The sequence below is a fragment of the Podarcis erhardii genome (genome assembly GCF_964252035.2).
Source record: "Podarcis erhardii genome assembly, chromosome: 11".
NCBI lineage: Eukaryota > Metazoa > Chordata > Lepidosauria > Squamata > Lacertidae > Podarcis > Podarcis erhardii.
The window spans coordinates 43,120,810-43,144,551 of NC_138501.1; the positions used below are offsets into that span (position 1 = coordinate 43,120,810).

General features: G+C 44.0%; 1 protein-coding gene across 6 annotated transcripts in view; it reads right to left on the minus strand.

Moving 5' to 3' along the window:
• The window catches only part of NEDD4L (NEDD4 like E3 ubiquitin protein ligase), a 259,868-nt gene that overhangs the window by 141,498 nt on the left and 94,628 nt on the right, over nt 1-23,742 (minus strand). Inside the window, exon 1 of one of the 6 annotated variants that reach the window (XM_081881373.1) lies at nt 9,770-9,913. The exons of the other annotated variants lie outside the window; for them this stretch is intronic. The gene's annotated coding sequence lies outside the window, so the exon portion shown is untranslated. Of the gene's footprint in view, nt 1-9,769; nt 9,914-23,742 lie in introns of those variants that run through there. 6 annotated transcript variants of the gene reach the window in all.

The following is a 23,742-nucleotide window of genomic DNA, read 5'->3' on the forward strand; positions in this document are numbered from 1 at the left end:
GAGGCTAATTGGTAACTCACAGCACCTGGTGGCAAGAGCTGGGAAGGGATATAAGGTCAACATTTCCCTTCGGCTCTTTGCCACAGCAACACATTCCCTGCCTTGATGCATTTGACTCCGTGACTCCTTGCTTCTTGATCCTTGGACCCCTGACTTCGTGACTCCTTGCTTCCTGACCCTCAGACTCTTGGCTTCCTGACTCCTGGACTCCCGTTCCTGCTTCCACCCTGCCATCTTGCCCCCCGTCCCGACGTCCCTAGCCGGGACTTCGATCGCCCATGAACCGGACGGGGACACACCCTCACAAGGGTTGATACTTTAGGCCAGGCATAGGCAAACTCCAGCCCTCTAGATGTTTGGGACTACAATTCCCATCATCTCTAGCTAACAGGACCAGTGGTCAGGGGTGGAGTAATTGTAGTCTCAAACATATGGAGGGCCGGAGTTTGCCTATGCCTGCTTCAAGCAAATTTGTTCATCACCACATCAGTGTGCTGCGGAGCAACCAGTCAAACTGAACGATGTGGCAATCTCAGTGGCTATTTTTTTTTATATATAAAGTGGAGCCTGGAGAGAGCAAAAGGTGCTGCCTCTCTTACTCCAACAGGGGTCAGCTAAGTTTTTCAGAAGGGGGCCGGTCCACTGTCCCTCAGACCTTTTGTGGGGGGCCGGACTACAATTTGGAGAGAAAAAATGAAGGAATTCCTATGCCCCACAAATAACCCAGAGATGCATTTTAAATAAAAGGACACATTCTACTCATGTAAAAACACGCTGATTCCCGGACCATCCACGGGCTGGATTGAGAAGGCAATTGGGCCTGATCCGGCCCCTGGGCCTTAGTTTGCCTACCCATGCTCCAAGATGTACAGTCATACCTCGGGTTAAAGTTGCTTCAGGTCGAGCGTTTTCAAGTTGCACTCCGCGGCGACCCAGAAGTAACGAAGCATGTTACTTCCAGGTTTCGCCGCTCGCACAGATGCTCAAAATGACGTCACACACATGTGCAGAAGCGGCAAATTGCGACCCGCGCAGACGCAGGTTGCATTCACTTCAGGATGCGAATGGGGCTCCAGAACGGATCCCGTTCGCATCCAGAGGTACCACTGTACCTGAAAATTTCCTTAGCTTTTCTAAAACCCAAGGGAAATCAAGATACAAAAATACAACAGCAAGCAACCATGTGCAATTTCACAACTCCCACAAAAAAAACCACACACACACCATTTTGCCAACTTTGACATAAAAACAACAACATTGGGATGAATTACAGTCTAGGTATTTTACCTTGCTGAAGCTGTAAAGTGATTACTTATTTTACATTCGTATTTATTAGTTCGTTTTGTATTTTATGTTTTTGCTATGATATTATTACTACCGCCACTGCTACTAAATCTGTTACCCAACCTTCTTCACCAACAGATACCAGAGCAGGTTACGACGATTTCAAATTCAGTTATTAAAACAGTCGAAACAAATCCGATTCTCAGGAATAGGGCGTGTCTTAAAAACACAAGCATCTTGGATGCCAATGGCCAAGATGGTGAATGTACATTAGTCAGTAACAACATAATGATGAGAAGCAGATTAGCAGTCTTTGCGTGGGAAATAGACTATCAAGGCAGTGGCGGACATCAACATTGCAATTTTTTCTTCCTCAGTAGGAAGAGGTTATCTGAAGGAGGCTACTTCTGAGAAGCACATACTGAAACCAGCCAATTATGTTTTAATAGTAAAAGCAGCACACCTGAAGAGTGAATGAAATTAGGTGGACACTAAACATACCCTCCCTACCCCTTCTACCTGTTTGTTGATGACCCTGACTGAAACACAATATTCATTCTGCACTTATCAGGAATAGATTTTTTTTAGCTCGGCAGCCCCTAGACTATTCCCTGTCTATTGACCTCAGGCAAACATCTTTGCTAAACCGTTTTTAGCACCTGTTGTTGTTGGTTTTTTTAATGTTTGTTTCTGCAAGCCTACCCATATTTGTGTTTTAATCTGCAATTTTATTTTAACCGCTGATTTCAATTACGTTTTGAATTTTTAAACATTTCCTAACTTCAATGTTCATTGGGATTATTAAGGTATATTTTGTTTTTTAAATATATTTTATTAAGGGTTTTCTTGTTTTACAGTGTAAGTGTAATGCCTCGTGTATTTTTTTTCCCCGATTTTATTTTATTTTATTGTGCAAACAGCTGTTATTTAAATTTTGTTGCATAAATAAAACAAAGCAAAAATTGCACAAAAGGGGCCTAGGCGGTGGGATTTCCAAGGTGGCTCTGCATCTGGCAATACAGCCTCTCACGTGGTCCAGATCTTTGTTTTCTCCCTAAATCTTGGACTCTGCTTCTGACGTCTTGCCCGCCCCTGCTCCACATGTCTCTGCCTGGCCCACCTGAGATCTTACTCCACCTGGTTCCATCACTGGGGAAGATGACACAGTGAAACCCTCTCTATCAGCTTGTCTGGGACCAAATCCCATGAGGCCCCTCTCTTCTCAGATTGTCTTCCATCACAGGATGTCCCATCTGTTCAGTATGTGCCTTTATTATGCAAGTGGTTCCCATACTTTATCCCCTGCAGACCACCTGAAAATCACCCAAGGGTCTTGAACAACCACCAGGGAGCTTCATCTGGTGTTTTCATTATGTATCATCTCCTCCTCCTCCTCCTCCTTCGAATTGTTTTATTTATACTTTTCAAGTTTATACATTTCACTAATTTTATAATCATTTTGACATTTCAAAACTTGACTTCCTTCCCCCTCTTTCTGCGGTTCCTTATTCATCTTCTTTAAATATATACTCTTATGAGCTGCAGGTTGTTACAATAATCCTGCCAATGTTTTTATCTGTTTAAAATTCATCTGTAAATATTCAATAAACCATTTCCATTCTTTTATTTTAATAAACTGTTATCTTGATTTCTTATACTTCCGTTAAGTTTCGCCATTTCTGCATAATCCATAAATTTTTGTATCCATTCTTCCTTTGCTGGGACTTCTGCTTCTTTACATTTTGGGGCAAGTAACATTCTTGCCACTGTAGTAATAAGTTTCTATACAGTTTAGATAGTTCTGTCCCTATAATTCCCTGTAATTCCCCCCAAAAAAGCTTCTGGTGTTTTTTTTTGTTTTTTTTTGTTTTTTTACAAACGTTATTTCAAACATCATTATATATCTTTAAGCGCCAGGAGAAAACATTCCTCTTCAGCCAGGCCTTTGACTGATTAACATTCCATAGCCTTTTAAATGTGTTTGTGGGAGGGAGGGGTTGTTTTGTTTTGTTTTGTTTCTATTTATTTTGTGCTTTTGTTTCTATTTTTATTTATTTTGTGCTTTTATCCTGTATGTTTATCTTGTGAACCACAGTGTCATCCTCAGATGCAGGGAGGTATATAAATTTGCTATTATTGTTGTTGTTATTATTGTTATTGTTATTATGCCTGTTGTTTCACAATGAATTGTATTTTTGTTGCAGATTTTGCTTCTTATATATCGAATTCAAATGTTGATGCACTAACAAGCAATACGAGGAACACGAGAAGCAATAAAAATACAATAAGAAATCAATATGGATATTTAATATGATGGAGGCACCATCTTTCCTCTGCAACCACCGAAATAAAGCTCACAGACCACTAGCGATCTTTGACCACAGTTCAGCAACACCAAAGGCAGCAAACTCAAATTTGCACCTATCCCTCCCCAGGCCATTCCCCCCCCCCCTTTCTTATGGTGGCCCTTAGGCTGTAACCTATTGTTAAGATGCAATTCCTACTGAGTGCCTATACTGAAAGGTGGATCATGAACATAGTAAATACATATAATTACCAGTAGACCTCTTCCTTTTCTGTTGAGCCAGGAGAAATGGAATGAGGCTCAGCTGACTGCAGCCTGGAGTCTTGATTCTGGCTTGGTTGCCTACAGATTATATCTTGCAATGCCTCACCCTGGCATTTTTCCTGGAGACTACCTCTGGGGCTGTCCCACCTGCATGACCCTGATATGAGTCAAGCAGTGATGAAACAAATCCAGGACTTATCTAGTTCACCAAGATGTGACCTTTGGACTAACTGAGGGCAGTACTTGCCAAACTACATGTTTCATTTATTTAACGTAATTTGTATGCACCTTAAACATCTTTGCATAGACATTAATATTATCAATAACAGCCGGAGGTTAAAAACAAAATTGACCTAAAAAGCTCATAATAGAAATAAAACCGTAAGTTGTGAATGATGATAATATATCTGTTGTTATTATTTTAATGTATATTCCACTTATCCTCTGAAATACTAACTGGCCCTGCAACAATCTGGGATTCTTAATTCCACATTTTCTGTTTATGTATTCAATACATTTATAAACCATATATGCAATCAACCAACCATCACTACCAATAGCATAGTGATGACACTATTATTTGCTAAATCCTGGGTGTAACTCTTTTAACATGTGAAACCGTGTGGACATACACACACTGTCTTGGTATGCCATGTTCCTCTAGGCCCACCCCATTCTGAGAAATAATGGCTATATGGAGACATCTCCCAACTTCCAAAACATACTTTGAAGGATCATGAATAAGATACCGCTGGCAGTTTCATCCTCCTTGATAGGACACTTCCTTGTTTGTCAAAACTATCCGCAGCAAGGTCCAAACCAGAACGATCCTGAATTGCAATACTGGCTTGGAAGGAGCTATTCAGGTCACAGTTTGTTGGTCCGGACATCACTGTAAACTGAGGTTTGACAAATGGAAGTGTGCTGCTAAGCAAGAGGAAAAAGCAAACCCACCCACCCAGGTCCCGTATGCATATCATGGTTACTCCATAAACCACAAACGTGTCAGCATCCCCTTCAAGCTGAGAGCAACAAGCTACAAGCCTGAAAAGTGTACAATAGTTAAGAGTGTGGGGACTAGGACCTGTGAAACCAGGATTCAAATCCCTCATGTAGCCATCAAACAGACTGGTGTCCTGGGGCCAGTCACTGTCTCTCGGAATAAGCTAACTCATAGGGTTTGTTGTGAGGATGAAACGAGGAGGGGCAAAACCACATGCATCACCTTCAGCTCCCTGGAGGAAAGGTGGAATATAAATGCAATAAGGTAAAGGTAAAGGACCCCTGGACAGTTAAGTCCAGTCAAAGGCGGCTTTCCTCCCTGGAAGGAAGGTGGAATATACAATGGTACCTCGGGTTACAGACGCTTCAGGTTACAGACACTTCAGGTTACAGACTCCGCTAACCCAGAAATAGTGCTTCAGGTTAGGAACTTTGCTTCAGGTTGAGAACAGAAATCGCACGGCAGCTGCAGGAGGCCCCATTAGCTAAAGTGGTGCTTCAGGTTAAGAACAGTTTCAGGTTAAGAACAGACCTCTGGAACGAATTAAGCACATAACCAGAGGTACCACTGTATGGGGTTGTGGCGCTCATCTCGCTTTCAGGCTGAGGGAGCCGGCGTTTGTCCACAGACAGCTTTCTGGGTCATGTGGCCAGCATGACTAAACCACTTCTGGTGCAACGGGACACCATGACGGAAACCAGAGCACATGGAAAAGCCGTTTACCTTCCCACCACAGCTGTACCTATTTATCTACTTGCACTGGTGTGCTTTCGAACTGCTAGGTTGGCAGGAGCTGGGAAAGAGCAACGGGAGCTCACTCCGTTGTGGGGATTTGAACTGCCAACCTTCCGATCGGCAAGCCCAAGAGACTCAGTGGTTTAGACCACCCAAGTCACTAAATGCAATAATAAAGAAACCATACACACTGGTTCGCACGTCACAGTAAGGTAAGTGGGCGGAATTCAACACAGTGCCAGGGTTGTTGTTCACTCAATGCAAGCATCTGTGTTTATCCAACAATCTACCCACCTTGCGCTTGTTCTGGGGGGCTTTCCTGATCCTCTGGAGTGGAGCTACAAAAGGAGCTGGAGGAAAATGGGTGTGGGGGGAGAGCCCCACTGCACTAGTGGGAATACTTGTGCTGGCTTGCACTAATAGAACAGGGAAGCCGAATACAGCCCAGTACCTTGGTTTTTTTGACCATCCAAATGACACATTTTCGTCTCCAACGCAATTGTGCCCCTAATTTCCAAATAGAGCTTAAGCATAGTTATTTAATTTTATTGCATTAGCAGCATTACAACCAGACTCCTTCATCTGCCCTGGCTGCAGCAAAACATGTCTCTCCCAAATCGGTCTCTACAGCCACGACAGGCGCTGCAACCTTCCAAAAGTTTGACATTGTCTCCCGAGACAGACAGATGCCAACAACCAGTTATTCAACTTGAATGACGGTAGATGCAGTTGTGCCCATTTCTGCGACTGTGCATTATTTGTTGCCGATCAGCGTTTTGCAGGAGGAAATACAAAACATCTTGTCAGTAGAGCATGAGACTCTTAATCTCAGCGTTGTGGGTTCAAGCCCCATGTTAAGCAAAATATTCCTGCATTGCTGGGGGTTGGACCAGATGACCCTCGTGGTCCCTTCCAACTCTACAATTCTATTGTTCTATGGTTCTATTATTGGGGAATGGCTTCTGAATATTTTTAAGTGAGTAACTCCGAGTCAACAAGGAGATCAGGAATAATTAATATGGGCATAATATTTGAAAAAGGAATGATTGAACCATTGATTAAAACCTCACACAGGAAGAAGAAAGGAGAACTTCATTTGTGAATTTAAAAATTACTATACGTATTAATGCGAACTGAAGTTAATCATTGTAGCTGTGGTATAAGGGATTTTATCAAGAATGGATTGTATTTGGTTTGAGCAACAGTCTGGAGGAAGAATTAAAGGGAAGCACGTGGAAAGCCATACAAAATTTATAATTGGCTATGTAATTTATTTGAATTTCAATTGGTACTGCTATTTGGTATGAATATAATATGGCACATACTGGATTTTTGTAACTGAAAATGAATAAAAATTATTTAAACATTTTTTTTAAAAAAACTGTGCAGATAGTTTTTTTTAAAAAAAAAATAAGGCAATTTAGAAACCTTTTGATTTAAAAAAACAAAAACAAAGTGTTTGTAACAATATGAAAAAAATTATTATCAGTAAAAAACAATAAACAATATATATGTACACACACACACACCAGCCCTCATCATAATATCTCAGGACGGTTCACAGCAATCCAATATAAGCAATCCGAAAGAATTAAAATCAACTATAGCTAAAAAGAGATAAAACACATGTAACTTCTGCACGTCTGGGCAGGCTTGCCTAAACAAGAGTGTTTTAAGCAGACGCCAGAAAGAGCACAGTGAAGGTGCCTGCCTGCTGTCAAGTGGCAGGGAGTTCCAAAGTGCAGCCCCTGCCCCACTAAAATATCGGTTTCCTACAAGTGTGGAACAAGTATTCCGTGGCAAATGGAAGAGTGTCAGTTCCGCAGATTGAATTGGTCGAGTGGTACCTGGAGTAAGGAGATGGCACAAGTAAAAACTGGTTCTAAGCTGTTCAGGGTTTTCTATACTAGGTAGATAAATAGACCATATACTGCAGTATATATGCTTATATACCCTCATCAGTATTGGCATACCGCAGGTAATCCATACTGGCTTCCAAGTGCAGAAAAACACTTCACAAGGTCCCAAATTAGGACTACAGCTTAAGTCTGCTTTAAGCACTCACTACAGCAAAGGCTACAAATGTTCCTGGACTCATATAAACTAGAAGAACGGTAATAGGCAGCAAGGCCAAAAACCTACCTTCATTTTAGTGGTGGAGTCTAAACTAGGATCTGCACTATCTAGCAGAGAGACCTTGGGGCAACAGTAGGAAGCTTAGTGACAATGTCAGGCAGGCTGCCACAGTAAGCAAGCAAGCAAATAAGTAAATCGGGTCCTCCCTTAAAGAGGGCACATATTGCGGTGAGACCTGGAAAACTGACACCCTGTGTTGTGGGTGGGTACAATTGGTCAGCCACAACACCTGATTGGTAGGTCCCTCGAAGCTGGGTACAATCTGGCCAATGGGATGCAGTCCAAATGGTTTGAGGGACCTATTTATGCCCATGCACATGACCCATAGCTTCCTCTTTCGGTGTGTGCATTGGAACACCTATCCACCTCTCCCTACTTTTAGGGCTGTGCTCTTGACCTTGCAATGCCGTCGTGTGTCGTCTGTCGTTGGGACAGGGGCACAGAAGGAATTTTCCCCACTTGGCTGATTGGCTGTTGCCATTTGGGTTTCGCCTGCCGCATAGCAAATTGTCACAACTCGTAAGGTTGTGGATGGGCTCTGGTTCAGGTGATAGGGATGGGAGAACGCTCTCGCCATTCCTATGTGAAGGGTATTCCGTTAAAGGAATCCAAAACTCGATGGTTTGGTCAACCCCTGAGAGGGGGTTGTGCCCGTGCCAGAGTCCAGGGAGACATTTGGGTAGCGGAATTAGCCTGTTCCCAGCTTTCCACTTATCCAGGTGTTCACCCTTGGCTGGAACCCTGGGTCAACGCTACCTGCATGGCAGGGAGCTAGTCGAACCAGAGCCTATGCAACCAGTCACTTTCTGTAATCAATAAAGTGGCCTAAATTCTGCAAAAAACCAAAACCAAAATTTTGAGTCATGTGTGAAATATTTAGGGGGGAGGTTTCTGGGTCCGGAAACGCAAATGAAAGGTACTCTATTTACTGTGCACCTTTTTTGGCCCAATTATGCTGCGAAAATTAAGGTGCACATTAGATTTGATGGCACATTTACATTCACCAGCAAATAGTTTTGGGGGGTTTCAAGGTTCTGAAAATTGAGGTGCGCATTAGATTTGATGGCGCGTTAGACCCGGAGTAAACACGGTTAAATCCAATGTTCTCGACTACGAGGGAAAGAAAACAAAGCAAGCACCTTAAGGACATTTAAAAGAGATCTGAAGTCACAGATGCAGTCGGAATACTGTGTGCAGGGATATTACAGACAACCTGGAAAAGGTAGATAAGGTCAATTAGGAGTGATCAGAGGATAGAAACTTCCTTTTAAAGCCTTCCTAGTTTAGAGGCCACAAGGGTGGGGGGTGAAGAGGAGAGGGAAAATAAAAACCTTGTAAAATAATTAATCTCATTACTGGAACCCAATGTCATCCAATGACACTGGCAGGTAGTAAATTTCAGGGGGAAACCAAGGGAAGAATGATGCAATGCCATTCGCAATATTATGTGGAGCTGTTAAAATTAAATAACACTAAAAAATAAAACAAAGGCGGGGTCTAATAAAGGAGAGGGCCTGCCAGTGGAAAGCGGCAACATCAGAATAACCCGAATTTAGGATTAGCAGGTGCTTAAAATGACGTCATGGGAGTGAGGTGCTTCTACCTACACCCAACACTGAGCTTCCCAGGGATTAAATCCTTACACAAGATTTTTTTCCCCCCAAGGGGAAATGAAAGAATAAATCGACAGCCAGTACCTAACATCTCTGCGTTGTAGTAACTCCCTTAAAAATAAATAAACCTGGAAGCTTCAGATGCAACACAGCGACGGCCCACCCCCATTCCCTGGCTTCTACAGCTGTCGTAAGGCCTGACTACATTTATATATATTTATTCGTATTACGTTCCAAGTACAGATCAAAATAAGAAAAGCACTGTGGTGAAAATTGGGGGGGGGGGCACACATCTGATTCGGTAGCAGAATCTTAGCAACGGGCCTGTCGCGGCAAAGGTGGAGGCAATCGCATGAAAAGAAAAAAAAACCCCAAAGACAAATTCTCTAAGAGGAGGAAAGAGATCACAAGGGTTTCTTTTGTCCTTACCTTCCTCTTCACACGCCGCAGACAGGCGACAGGGATAAAATTTGGATTCTGGAGCCCTGAATCTGCACTTCCTCTTCCAAAGCAAGTTCCCTCTGCATATGTATTTATCCCTCTTTCCCCCCTTTAGGTTCTGGAAAGCGAAGGCACACCTCTCCACCGCCGCCACCACCCCCCTCTTAGAAATCTTGCTCTCACGCTGCTAAGCTGGAATTCAGGGAGCTGCGAGCTATAATGATGACTCACAGGGAAGACAGCAAACCTTGTCTGTATGACAAGGGAGCTTTGAATACACACACACACACACAAGACTCCACCTAGGCTGCTTTCCACCACCGTTCCAAGGTACAGTACTGATTTTTCAAACAAATTCCCTTCCAATTCCCTGCCTTCTTCAGAAATGGAAGACAGAAAAGGGAGAAAGCAAAAGTGCTTGGCATTTAAAGAGCTCCTCTTGTGTGCTTAAAGTGCTTTATGTGCCAGGAGGCAGTGTGGTGTAGTGGTTGGAGCGCCGGACCAGGGCTTCACTGGGTTCAAATCATACTCTGGCGTGGCTCTCTCTCTCAGCCTAACTTGTCTCTCAGGGTTGCAGCAAGGATACAATTGCAAAGGGGTGGACCGTGTGCGCCACCCTCAAAACGTAATAAATAAAACAATTACCCCCGTCACAATCCTCACGGTGACTCTGAAAGGTAGAGAATTATTTCCCTCGCGTTGGGAAGGGGTGTGTGTTTTGTTTGCGACATCAAGAGAATATGACCTGCCTAAATCCACTCAGCGAAATCAGAGGCAAGGCTGAAGCTATAGAACAAGTGCAGGGAACCTTTGGTCTTCCAGGTGGTGTTGAACTACAATTCCCATCGTCCATGGCCGCGCTTGCTGGGGCTTATGGGAGTTGTAGTTCAGCAACAGCTGGAGGACAAAGGGTTCCCTGCACCTAATATAGAACACAGAATCATCAAGTTCAGTGCTGTCTACAGTAACTGGCGGTGGCCATCTTGAGTTTCAAACAGGAAACATTCCCATCCCTACTACCTGCAGATACCCGGGATTGAACCTGAGCCCTTCTATATCCAAGGCAGTTGCTCTACCACTGAGCTACGGCCTTTCCCTGGATGACTGCCGATAGCTCAGTCAGTAGAGCACGAGACTCTTAATCTCAGGGTTGTGGGTTCGAGCCCTGCATTGGGCAAAAGATTCCTGCATTGCAGAGGCTTCATTAACGTGGCCCCTTCCAACTTTATGATTCTGTGAGAATCATCCTTGTGCTTCTCACAAGGGCTGGGGTCACCAGTGTCAGTGGCACGGGTTTAGCCCCTGCTCCAGTGGGAACTGAAAACTTATTTTATTTTTATTTATTTATTGAATTTATATACAGCCTTACACCCGGAGGTCTCAGGGCGGTTCAGAGAACAAAATCAAAATATAAAACCAGGAAATACATAATCAAAATAAAACACAACAATGCAATAACCCCAGTGGCGTAGCGTAGGGGGTGCAGGGGGGGCCGGCCGCACCGGGCACAACATCTGGGGGTTAGGGTTAGGGGGCGCAAATCCACGGGTTAGGGGGCGCAAATCCACGGGTTAGGGGGTGCAAATTACTTGCCTTGCCCCGGGTGCTGACAACCCACGCTACGCCACTGAATAACCCCACCCCAAAAAATAAAGCCACATTTAAAAAGGGCATGGGATGCCAATCAAATCAACCAAAGGCCTGGTTTAAAAAGGAATGTTTTTGCCTGTCGCCTAAAGGTGTATAATGAAGGCACCAGGCAAGGTTTCCTGGGGAGAGCATTCCACAGACGGGGAGCCACCGCAGAGAAGGCCCCGTTCTTGTGTTTCCACAATCCGGACCTCTCAGGGTCCGAGTAGGTTCATATGGAAAGAGGCGGTCCTTGGGGAATTGCGGTCCTGAGCTGCTTTAGGCTTTAAACCAGCACTTTGAATCGGGCCTGGAAACCAATTAACCAGATGTTTCAGGAATGGAGGGAAACATGAATGCTTACAACGGGTCTTCCTCCACACCAAGTTTTCTTCAGCTTACAAAGATAAGATGTATGTTCCCCATGCAACAGAAGAAGGCTGTTCTAGTGGGCATCTGAATGCAATGGTCCTTAAAGAGCCTGGTGGGATTTTTCTTCAAGTCACAATACTCCCAGAGTTTTCTATTATTAAGAGGCAACAGCTGTGTGCTGGAGGCAGAACCACAAAACACAGTGGGAGGAATTCAGCATAGTGCTAAGCAGGTGATTTCTTCAGCGTAAGCATCTCTGCTTGCCTGATGGAATGATCTGCCCTCTCTGCCCCCCATGCGCTGTCCCGGTGATTCTCCTGACACACACCCCAAACCTATTTTGGGGGGGGGGCGCACTAGGGGAGAAGCCTCGTTGCACTAGCAGAAGACCTTGTGCAGCCTTCTGTTAGTGGGGCTTGTAAGCTGAATCTTGCTCAGTCCTTTCTGGAAACTCACAAAGCCTTGCACATTAGCAGCAATAACAGAACCAGGCAGGAGGGAACAGAACCAAAAACGTGCTTCTTTCTGGATGCTAGGCAATGCTGCAGTAGAGTATTAGTCAAAACACAGAAAGCCACAGCAGAATGCAGGGTGGAAAGAGAGAGAGAGAGAGAGAGAGAGAGAGAGAGAGAGAGAGAGAGAGAGACAATATCTGTGAAATCCAATTACCAGAGATGTCAGCTAACGCACATGGAAAGCTGCAACATTTAGCAATTAAGAAAAGGCTTTTATTCTCTCCCCCTCCCACCAGCTCACCGGCTCCCATGGTAACTATGCCATGAGCATACATCATAACAAAGAGGGAGAAAGCAGAATATGTGTGGCAATCCCAGGCTCCTTGAAGCGTTTGTGCAGCAGATGCTCCATCTGAGACAGGGTGAAGTCTGCTGAACCAGTTTGTGCATGAAGACAGAAGCGGTTATGTTGAAATCCCAAAAATGGAGCCAAACTTTTGCCTTTAGCTCTGGGGATTTCCTAGGAACACTACAAAGACATGCCTACTGCTAAATCTTCCTCTGATAGGCAAGAAGCCAAATTTAAATCCACAGGGAGGCTTCCAAAATGCAAAAACAAATCACAACATGCAGCAAATGGGATAGACTCCCATGGCTATTGCAGGCCAAAGCTGGGGGTATTTCCGATATTCAATTGGCATCCTTTTGCAGGAGCATGAAACAAAGAATTCACTTTTCTGTTGAGGATCAAATTCCCTTATTATAGGGGGCTGCATGCTGTCAGTGGGAGGAGCTGTAGCTATTGGTGGGTGGGGCCAACTCCCTACCCTCTGGTCTTTCTGTCAACTAGCCTGCCAGTTGAGGGGGCAGATCAGTCTTGCCAGAAATATGAGCTGATCACTCATAGGTAACTTTTGAAATTAGGCCAAGAGCAGTGCTGCTGTTGTTTAGTCATTTAGTTGTGTCCGACTCATTGTGACCCCATGGACCAGAGCACGCCAGGCACTCCTGTCTTCCACTGGCTCTCGCAGCTTGGTCAAACTCATGCTGGTAGCTTCCATAACACTGTCCATCCATCTCATCTTCTGTCGTCCCCTTCTCCTTGTGCCCTCCATCGTTCCCAACATCAGGGTCTTTTCCAGGGAATCTTCTCTTCTCATGAGGTGGCTAAAGTATTGGAACCTCAGCTTCAGGATCTGTCCTTCCAGTGAGCACTCAGGGCTGATTTCCTTCAGAATGGATAAGTTTGATCCTCTTGCAGTCCATGGGACTCTCAAGAGTCTTCTCCAGCACGATAATTCAAAAGCATCAATTCTTTGGCGATCAGCCTTCTTTATGGTCCAGCTCTCATTTCCATACATCACTATTGGGAAAACCATAGCTTTTACTATATGGACCTTTGTTGGCGAGGTGATGTCTCTGCTTTTTAAGATGCTGTCTAGGTTTGAGAGCAGTGCCAGAAACTCATATATAAATAAAGCTAGGCTCCAAATGGCTCCTTAAACCAAGGTTACAGACACCAAGATGTTGCCATTTTGGGGCAAGATGGCTCCAAAGTCTTGTTTTTCAAATGATGGACTGACTGATTAATTCTGAACATCTGGCTAGTTCAGATGACAACCATGAGCTAGGTAAGAGCTTTGAGAACTTAAAGAAGAAAATATAGTTTATCCAGGGACAGTCCACATATATATTGGTCTATTTCTACCTCTTTTTCTTAAGGGTGACACGGACCAGTCATAATGTAAGAATATTCTTCACAATGTGAGCAAGGCAGTGGGGAGGGGTAAGTGGAGAAAAGCAACAACAATTAACTATAACCTTGTTCACTGCTCCTGCTCAGCCTGCACAGAAAAAAGCAATTTGGTTTCTGAAATTCATTCTGGTTGTGCAGAATTCCACAGGATGTATATGAAAACAGTCAAGATCCAATGATCCCCAACCATGCACCTCCAGATGGTGCAGTCGTCATGCAGCATCCTAGCGCCCAGGCATCTCCACCTGGTTGCAAGTGGCCAATAGCCAGGTGCAAAATGCGCCTAGCGCCTGGCTAATTTCAAACACTGAGTGGCAGGTAGTTATTTCTTCATGGAATGTAATTTGAAAGTGGGACTACTGCTTATGGTGTGTGCACTTGTCCCAATTTTGCCTCTTTCAAGCAGATTTTGCAGAAGTGCAAAATTCAAACACTGCATTTCCACCCACAAAGAAAAATACGAATATCTTCCAGAAAAGTCTGCAGCCTCTCACAGCTATTTTCATTTTTAAGCATCAACACTGAAATAGTTACACATGTTTTCTGTGCAATGTCTGATTTACTATATAATGTTGGGCTTGGCCCTCTAGTCACCCATGAACACTTTAAAAAACAAAACACAAATGCAAAACACGCCTAGCAATCAGAATCTGTGTCACCAAAACATCAACTCTGTGCACTGAACTTTAGTTTCAGTGCAAATACATCTCACTGGCTGTGTTAAGAGTTCAAATCCCTAAGTATCAATGCATGCACGCAGGGTTAAAAGGATTAGATTATTTCTGTGGCATGTATTATTGGTCTAAGCAGTCCAATTCACAAGTGAGTTATGCTGATGTAGCCTGACTTTAAACCTATTTAGTCTCATTGATTCTAAAATCGATTTGACTGTGCTACGAAGAATCCAGTGGGTATTTATTCCTTGCTCTTGCATAAACAGCATCCCACTATCAGAATCTGTGTTTAGTCATTTACAAAGTGTGTGTGTGTGTGTGTGTGTGTGTGTGTGTGTGTGTGTCTGTATTTCAGTCTGAGGATTTGATGTTTCTACTCCTTACTGCGGTAAAAAGAATTGCATAAGAACTATAAACTGCAGTCTCTGTCTTAACAAGTCAAGCATCCAAACATCTTCCCCATGGAATATATTTTGAATGTCGCATACAAAAAGGAAAATCTTAAAGTGGCCTGTTTCCTTGCAATCGAAATTGCCTCAATTAAAAATCTACCCTGGGTGTCTTTGTGTTCCGAACCAGGACACTGGATAGGTCAGAAGGTTTAGTGATGAAATACCGAAGAAAGTGCAAGTGCTGGTAAAATTAAAAAGATAGAAGCTTTGGATCTGTGCATCTAAGTAGGCCAGAGCGCATCTGGCACCACAGAAAAAGCAGGAGAAGGTAGTGTGGTCACCCCTCCAGGTGATGAAGGTTTCCATCAGCCCCAGCCAGGCATGGCCAGTGTCACAGGGAAGAAGGAATGGAGGAAGAGGATCCCGACAAGGTATGGATCTGGGACTGGGACACACCGGGGCAAGCAGGGAGTGGGAAAAGAAGTACTCACATGGCGATGAAGGTCAATGCACAGGAACCAGAACAGCAGGACCCATCACCAGAACCAGAGGGTCCCTGTCTCCCCAAACACAATGGGCTCTGAGGAATAGGGAGCAGAAGCAGGAGTGCACCAGGGGGGTGAGGCAGGAAAGGGCCCACAACCCAGATTTCTAGCTGGCCAGGTGGGGCTCGCTAGCTCTGGGAGAAGGTGTATGATTCCTCAGCTACAGTAGGCTCAGAACAGGTTGAGGGTCACAGGCCTCATCCAGCCCAGATGCTGCAATCAGCGTGCAAAAGGGAAGCCAAGCTGAGGGGCTGGGTCTGCTGAACTGCCCATGTTGATGAATGGGCATCCTTGGCTCCAACCACTACACCACACTGCCTATGGGACCATGCTTTGGGTTTGACTCTGGACACCAGTGCTAAGCGATATATGCACTGACTGCCTATTAACCACTAAACGAGCTTTAAGGTCTTTTTACTTGCATACAAAGCCCTAAACAACTCTGGACTAGGGTAGGACCCCTTCCCATTTACTGCCCAGAAATGTTTTGTATGTTAAACTGCCCTGTGATCTTCTGGATGAAGGGCAGTATAGCAATTTAGAAATTGAACCTAGTTAGTTTTGCCATGGCCTGACGACTATTCAGGTTGGTGGCAACACAGAGTTGGACGTTTCCACCAGTCGCACTGCTGTTGTGCAATGCCCTCCCTGCTGAAATATAAGTTGCCCCATCAGTACTGGCGTTCTGCCATCTCTGGAAGACACACCTGTTTAGACAATTGTTCCCTGATCTCCTGGCTTCAACCTTCTGTTTAAATTGTTCTTTTAACTGTTTTTAACCATTGGAGCTACATTTTAAGGAGCTTGTTTATTATATGTTTTAATTGCAGATGTTTTGATGAAATCATTTTGCTAGGTATTTTAATTACGTGTAGCTATATTTTTATAATTGCTTAATACTTGTTAATTTGATGTTGGCTTTCACTTGTGTGTGAAGCACCTTCGCGTTTCTTCTCGAAATGTAAGGCAGGTATATAAATTATTACAACAATACTCATTTCCCCCCAACTTAAACAGACACTTCTGTGTTAGCCTAATCATAGAAAGGTGGATCACAGAATTGGAAGGGACCCTGCAGATCATGTAGTCCAACTCTCTGCAATGAAATAATATAGGAATTGAACCTGCAACTTTTGGCGTTTTCAGCACCACACTCTAAGCAACTGAGCTATCCTAGTGTCCATGAATTTCATAATACAAGTCTGCTTTTGAAAGGAGGACTGAAGAAGAAAAAAGTTGTGGTCCACCAACGCCTCCAGAGAATTGTCAAGCTGTCCAGAAAAAAGAAGAAAAAAACCTTTGACAGCCACTTAATACAGTGGTGCCTCGCAAGACTAAATTAATCCGTTCCGCGACTCTCTTCGTCTTGCGGTTTTTTCGTCTTGCGAAGCACGGCTATTAGCGGCTTACAGATAGGTAGCCGTGTTGGTCTGCCATAGTCAAAACAAAAAATTCCTTCCAGTAGCACCTTAAAGACCAACTAAGTTAGTTCTAGGTATGAGCTTTCGTGTGCATGCACACTTCTTCAGATACACCCGGCTTAGCGGCTTAGAAAAAGGGGGGGGGGAGGAAAAAAACTCGCAAGAACTCGCAAGACGTTTCGTCTTGCGAAGCAAGCCCATAGGGAAATTCATCTTGCGAAGCACCTCAAAAGACGGAAAACTCTTTCGTCTAGCGAGTTTTTCGTCTTGCGAGGCATTCGTCTTGCGGGGCACCACTGTACTTGACTTTCAGAAGACATCTGAAGACAGTCCTGTATAGAGGAGTTTTTAGTGTTTTCTATTTTATTGTTTTTAATATTTTGTTGGGAGCCTCCCATAGTGGCTGGTGCAACCCAGTCAGATGGATGGCATATAAATAATAATTTGTTGTTGTTGTTAAGCACATATCATACATAATGCAGCATTACTATGGCTCAGCTTTCTCTGCTACATTGGCAATGCTGAGCAGAATGTCAAATCACACATCTGCAACCAATATCATGTTAATGGCAGGGAGATGTGTTTGCAAGGGGGTGGGAGGGTGTCATAATGCATATAAGGCAGGCATAGCCAAACTTGCTCTCCACATGTTTTTGGACTACAACTCCCATCGTCCCTAGCTAACAGGACCAGTGGTCAGGGATGATGGGAACTGTAGTCCCAAAACATCTGGAGGGCAAAGTTTGGCCATGCCTGATTAAGGCAACCTGTAATTTGGCTTTGTGGTTTAGCTCTAAGAGATTGTTACATCTGAAGACTCAAATGAGCTGGTCAAAATATTACCTAACAGCATTACACCCTTAAAGCAACATGCAGCAATCTTTATGGCCCTATGACTTGTTTTCATGTTATGCTTGCCATTTCATCTGTTGGTATCACACAGGGAGCTGAGCCATGTGACACAAGAGGCACATTACAGCACCACAAGAGAAAATCGGAAGCAGGGCAGTAAGGAAGGGACAGGCCTGCAATCTGAACATCATGAAACTGGTTTCAGATAGCGGGTAGTAAACACAAGGAAATGTGATAGATTTGTTGAAATGGACCTGGGGATTATTCCAAAGGGTAAGAACATCACTATCCAATTGCTCGGCTCAGGAGGCGAAGGAAAACCCCCAATTACTGCTAATTGTGGTACTAGTTACATGATGTTTCAGAGTCAAGGAAACTTTGCACAGGTTTGCAAGTGCATGCACAATAAACTTGTCGCTAAACCTGAACCCTCTCCAAAGTACAGTTGTACCTTGGATGACGAACGCCTTGCGAGTCGAACGTTTTGGCTCTTGAACACCGCAAATCCGGGAGTGTGTGTTCCGGTTTGCAAACATTCTTTGGAACTCGGACGTCTGAAACAGCTTCCAATTGACTGCAGGAGCTTCCTTTTGGTGCCTGCTAAAAGCTTTTTTTTTTTGTTTTGGAAGGCTTACCCAGACATGTGGAGTTGAGGTGTATTTTTGATCTGCAATTTTGGCTTAGAATATATATTTCTAGCTGTTGGTTTTCTTCATTTTGCTTTTTATAACTTGTTCGTTTTTATTGGCAAGTTTAATGTGGTGTTGTTGTTTTTTACATCTTTGTAATCTGCTTAGAGGCTTTATTTACAGTTAACCAAATCTGTACAGTGGTACCTTGGTTCTCGAACAGCTTGGCTCCTAAGCGCCACAAACCCAGAAGTAAGTGTTCCGGTTTGCAAAATTTTTTCAGAAGCTGCTGCAGCCAACCAGAAGCTGCACGTTGGTTTCTGAATGGTCTTGTGAGTTGAATGGATTCCTGGAATGGATTAAGTTCGAGAACCAAGGTACCACTGTGTATCACTTAACTAGTTCCATGACTTGCTCCATAGGTTAGTTGTGAAGCGTGAGACTCTTGATCTCAGAGTCATGGGTTGAAGCCCCATGTTGGGTAAAAGATTCCTGCATTGCAGGGGGTTGGACTAGATGACCCTTGTGTCCCCTTCCAACTCTATGATTTTTTGAAATGCCACATGCCCTAGTCCCATTTATGTGATGGAACAATGGGCACAGGCCCTTGATATCCAGCAAAGAGGAGGGACTATCTAAAGGTAGAGCTCATGCTTTGCTTGCAAAGAGACCCACATTCAGTCTCTGTCATCTCCAGTTAAAAGGATCTCAGGCAGCAGGTGATGGGAAAGTCCTCTGCTTAAGATCCTAGACAGCCTCCACTGGTCAGAACAGAGCAGATCAGACAATATAGACCAGTACGTACTGTGACCTAGTAGAAAGGCAGCTTCCTGTGTACCGAAAGAGGCACGTGTTGTCACAGTCCGGTTCACGGGCGATCGAAGTCCCGGCTGGGGACGTCGGGAGCGGGGGCAAGATGGCGGGGTGGGAGCAGGAATGGGAGTCCAGAAGCCAGGAGTCAGGAAGCCAAGAGTCCGATGATCAGGAAGCAAGGAGTCACGAAGTTAAGGGCCCAAGGATCAAGGAGCCAAACGCAACAAGGCAGGGAACGTGTTGCTGTGGCAAAAAGCTGAAGGGAAATGCTGACCTTATATCCCTTCCTGGCTCTTGCCACCAGGTGCTGTGAGTTACCAATCGGCCTCACCTGTGTGGCCATGCCTTGCCTCTTCAGAACAAACTTAGGAAGGCCCCAGTCCTGCAAAGTCCTACTGGTCACAGGGTCTGGCTCCTGCAAGCACACCTGACACATGTTGTGGGAACTCCACAAAGAGGACCATGTACATAAGAGCTGATTCGTGCAACAGTTTTCCCACAAAAAGCGGGGAGGGTGGCGGTCATGTGACCTGGGTCCTCCCCATATGCACCTCCACACGATGCCAACGCATTGTACCAGCAAGCAAAAGTTTCCAGTTACTTGCACTGTTAATTCACAAAAATTAATTCACAAATGCAGCTGGGGAGAGCTGCCAAAGGAGGTTTAAAAATGTCTGGATTAACTCACAAACAAGGGATGGGGAAGGAATTCAGTTTGGTTCACATTGCGAGCCTACCAAATTAACACTTCGCAGAATATGAAAACCAAAATGCAGCCGTCTTCCCACATGGGAACTTTTCCGAATGGTGCAGTGAAATTTTCCAGACAATTAATGTGTATAAAAATTCACATATATTTGACAAGCTTCCACTAAGGAAATTGCTTGCAAAAATGTGTCTGTTACGCACATCTCTATATTAGAATTGATGCAGATTATTTTTTGTGAGTATCTTTTTTTTAAAATGCAAACTGATATGAAAATGTGAAGAAATGAATCTAAGACTAAGGAATTAAGAAACTAAAACGTACAGGATTTGCCATCCCTACTCACAACGTATTAATAATTTGGCTGTGTTATACTGGTTTATTTTATGCAGTTATACAAAACAATGTTCCCAGCAAACATATCTTCCAGTTTCCCTATCATCCCAGCAAACAACTGTATTTGCAACCAAGCTCCTTTTTGTGAAAATAGGCAAGAAAGCAAATGTGTTGGTGTTGTTTTTTAAAGACTAGATTCGATCCATATGCAGTGAAAGGGACAGCTCTCTTTTTCAGACATCCTTAATTACAGTGAATGGATAACCGAGTCCGTAGTGGCTTGATTCAGGCACACACAGCCGGCATTCTTACATGTTTAACTTGGGAGTAAAACTCCACTGAATTCCACGGGGCTTACTTCAAAGTAGACACACATAGGATTCCCTATAAACAACGGTTAATAGGTTTAAGTGCAATGTCTAGAAGGACAAACCATGTTTGAAATTGGCTAGTAAATCAGAAATCACTGCCTGAAACTATGGATTCATAATATGTACCCGAACTGACAAATCACAGTTACATACGTTGACGCACCACTGGAGGTCCCTGAATCTAGATATGAGAGTGCTAAGTATACAACCATCTCTAAACCACTTGTTTGCCTGTACTGTATACAGAGTTCAAACCATGGTTAGGATTCTCAATCGGATTCAAAAGAAAGCTGGGGTTGGCATGATATCTGAATTCAGTCAGTGACTTTGGAAGACCAGAGATAACCTTAGGAGTTTCTGGTTGAGCTGCAATTCCACTTTGAAAAGTTCAGCATAAAACAATGTATTTGCAAGTTCTCAGCCCCCTTCAAGAATGGCAAAAGGGTAGCAACATTTTACAAGCATGCAAGGAGTGGGAAAATTCTAAACAATGCCCTACAAAAGGGATTTGAAAAACGGTTGCATTATCAAAAGTTCACCCCATCCACAAAGATATACTGATCTGTGAAAATGGGCTGGTGGCTTAGTCAGCAGCGCATTTAAAAACAAAAATTTTAATTTTTTAAAAAAATTAAAAATTGTCCAGTAGCACCTTAGAGACCAACTAAGTTTGTTCTGGGTATGAGTTTTCATGTGCATGCACACTTCTTCACATGACCTGGAAAAACTGTCTGTGGACAAACGTCGGCTCCCTCGGCCAGTAAAGCGAGATGAGCGCCACAACCCTAGAGTCATTCGTGACCTGACTTAACTGTCAGGGGTCGTTTGCCTTTTTAAGGTGCTACTGGACAGTTTTTTAATTTTATTTATTTATTTCGTCTGTGTCAGACCAACAGGGCTACCTACCTACCTGAATCTAAAAATTATAAAGCCCATTTTAATCAGCAGATATACACACACATACACAAGACTGAATCCAATTTGGACTTACTGAGAGTAGACCCACTGGAATTAAGGGACATGACTAAATTAACTACATTATCTCTTAGTTGGGTACAATTCATAAAACAGCAATGAAACTGGGCTTATGCAGCAACGTAAGTTTACTGAAGTAGAAAAGAAATGAATTTCATATGAAATGCTGTACGCTGAACGACTTCTAGACTACAATTGCTGTAGAGCCTCTGCCTAAGCAGTGCTACCCATTACTATTCATTCCTTTATGTTCATGGGTCTATTTCACTGGTCTTGCTGAGAAAATTAGAAGGGCTCTTAGAAAATTATACTTACCGGCCCCACAGTCAAATGCTTAAAGTGGCAGGCTGGACTCCAAAGGCACTGGCAAGCAAATACCTAAACCACGACTGCTGGATGCATTTTCAAAGTTGCACCAAGATGACGGCAGAGAGGAACAGCAAACTGCACGTATAAGCTATAAATTCACCGCTGCCGGACTCTGCGGGACAGGAATCCTCTTGTAAACCCTGACCCTCCCATATCTTAAACATCCATCTGTGTTTTGTCATGGGAGGGAGGAGATCTACCCCTTTTTGTTGACTTCAGGGTGAATTATTTGCATGTGTAACCTATAAAGTATTCCAACTGGGCTGGAGACATAAGGAGGCAAGAGAAACCCAGCCTTTCTCCTGCACAGCCCCATTGCAGAATGGCACAATTGCGGAAACTACATACCTGAAATGCTCTTAAGTTCTTAAGTTCTCCATGAGATGTTTCCTATGTAGATGTTAAGCTGCTCTCTGTGAAATTGGGTCTGCAGCGTTTACAGCACCATCCTGTGCCCATCTACCTGGAACCCAAGTTCTGCCAAGCTCAATGGGACTTAACTCTTAAGGAGGCGTATTTAAGATTTCAACCTCAGTAGCTGAACCAGATTAATCTATTCCAAGGGTCGCCCGTGTGGACTTCATAGGCACCACTGGTGGCCTTGAGCTCTTCCCCTAGAACCCAGGAAGTCTCCCAAGTTCTCCCAATCACTGCTCTCTTGGCCATGAGTGTGACCATCCTCTACTCCCTTGAAAAGTACAGAGAGATGGAGGAAATTCCTCTTTCAGCTCTGTGTGATTAATTATACTGTATCACTCTTTTATCCAGTTTCCTTGGAAAAGCAAGTTTATGTGCGCTCTCTCTCTCTCTCTGCTGATTTAGGGAAGAGAATAATTCCAAATAAACCCATACAGTTGATGACAACTGCTCTACTCAAAACACATTGACTAAAATAGATGCAACAGTGCATATTTTATTATTTTTATTTTCAATACAGGTAAAACTTACATAAAACTGCAAGTGGGAAGGAAGCAACGTATTGAAACACACATTTCCTACTATGAGAGAGAGAGAGAGAGAGAGAGATGCAGAGATGCATTGAAGACAGGCAAAACTTGGTCCTCCAGATGTTTTGGGACTACAACTCCCATCATCCCTAGCTAACAGGACCAGTGGTCAGGAATGATGGGAATTGTAGTCTCAAAACATTGGGAGGGCCGAGTTTGCATATGCCTGGGCTATATGAAAGGTCAATGAATCTGGCCTTAATTCTGATGTCAAGGGTGGAAAACTACAGCGCCCGGTTTTGCAACCTTTCCTCAGACCACCACCTTAAGAACCTCCCATCAGATGTCAAGGAAATAAATAACTATCTGACTTTTAGAAGACATCTGAAGGCAGCCCTGTCTAGGAAAGTTTCTAATTACTGATGTTTTAATGTATTTTTAATCTTTTGTTGGAAGCCGCCCAGAGTGGCTGGGGAAACCCAGCCAGATGGGCGGGGTAGAAATAATAAGTTCCCAAGACGGGGGACAAGGGCGGCACACATTGCACACACGGCGGAGGAGGCTGAGCGCTCTCTGGAGGAGCTGGCCACTGGACCCGATTCACATGTCACACACATGACACAATGCCCAGAGCACCACCTGGAGATGAAGGGGCCTGGCCCCCTTGAAACAAATACAGTGGTACCTCTGGTTGCGAACAGGATCCGTTCCGGAGCCCC